Source organism: Cyphomyrmex costatus, unplaced genomic scaffold (assembly GCF_001594065.2).
Source record: "Cyphomyrmex costatus isolate MS0001 unplaced genomic scaffold, Ccosl1.0 scaffold1060, whole genome shotgun sequence".
NCBI classification, from domain to species: Eukaryota; Metazoa; Arthropoda; class Insecta; order Hymenoptera; family Formicidae; genus Cyphomyrmex; species Cyphomyrmex costatus.
In genome coordinates, this window is record NW_017275020.1 from 197,387 (window position 1) to 199,156 (window position 1,770).

A 1,770-nucleotide genomic window follows, 5' to 3' on the forward strand; every position below is an offset into this window, starting at 1 on the left:
ATAATAATAATAATATATAATTAAAATATAAACAAATCTCTCGATGTTAAAACAATAGAGGATGATAACAAGGCAAATCTGAGAGTCAACGAAACTTACAATTTAAATTTTCATGTATATTAAAACTTCTGAATATAATTAAATTAAATTAAATTAAAAAACCATATTAGATGGAACAACACACAACACAAACACACAAACACACACACACACACACACACACACAACACACACACTTCTACTCGATCTGTCATAACGGACCATAGATTAGAATTTAATCATGAATTCCAATGGGACAATGTAAAAATATTAGATGAAGAACCTTGTTATGGTAAAAGAATAGTTTCTGAGATGGTAAATATCAAGAGACAAAACAATAGTTTAAATCTTCAAACAGATACTGAAAACCTCCATGAAGGATATGTAACGATTATAAACAACATATGACTTTGCAGTATCAAAAGAATTTTTTAAAAAAACATTAACAATTGAATATTGTCAGTCGTTATTAGAAACTCGATTCGTGTAGTTCGCAATCGTTATAGTTAGTAAGAAATTCTAAATAATGTGTTAATAATTTGTACATCACACTGATGACATGATGTGGATGCGTAAAAAAATTTTTTTATTGAGATTGTCAGGACTAACTGTTGATTAAGAATGTATCACATTAATTTGTCATCGAAGTGATAACCACACAGTTTAGAATTTAAAATTAAGACACACGTCATGAGTAATGTAAGGGTGAGTTAAATTTCAACGAGAGAATGTTTGAATATCTATTTATTATAATTGAATATAATGTTCTTTATTAGAATATCGAATTTACAAACATTCGATCCGTCAATCTATTGTCAGCATATTCGTTCTCTCGGAGGGTTACTCATCAACAAACACACGACAAGAAAACGAATTAATATTGTAACAGGGATATCACGGACATTATTACATCTGAAGAAGACTCAATACAGGAGTCGAAACATGTCATGTATGCATACAAAATCTAATTATATTCAGAAGTTTTAATATACTTGAAAGTTTAAATTATAAGTTTCATTACGAATGGCTTTACACTTTCTGTTGATTTTAATAAATCATACGAGTTATCATAATTTATCTTTCATATTTATCTTTCATATTTAAATCTTCAAACAGATACAGAAAACCTCCATGAGGGATATGTAACGATTATAAACAACATATGACTTTGCAGTATCAAAAGAATTTTTTAAAGAAAACATTAGCACTTGAATATCGTCAGTCGTTATTAGAAACTCGATACGTGTAGTTCGCAATCGTTATAGTTAGTAAGAAATTAATTTCTAAAGAATGTGTTAATAATTTGTACATCACTGATGACATGATGTGGATGCATAAAAAATTTTTTTATTGAGATTTGTCAGGACTAACTGTTGACTAGGAATGTATCACATTAATTTGTCATTGAAGTGATAACCACACAGTTCAGATTTAACATTTAAGACACACGTCACGAGTAATGTAAGGGTGAGTTAAATTTCAACGAGAGAATGTTTTGAATACCTATTTATTATAATTGAATATAATGGTCTTTATAGAATATTGAATTTACAAACATTCGATCCGTCAATCTATTGTCAGCATATTCGTTCTCTCGGGTTACTCATCGACAAACACACGACAAGAAAGCGAATTAATATTTGTAACAGCGATATCACAGACATTATTACATCTGAAGAAAACTCAATACAGGAGTTGAAACATGTCATCTATATGCATACAAAATATAAT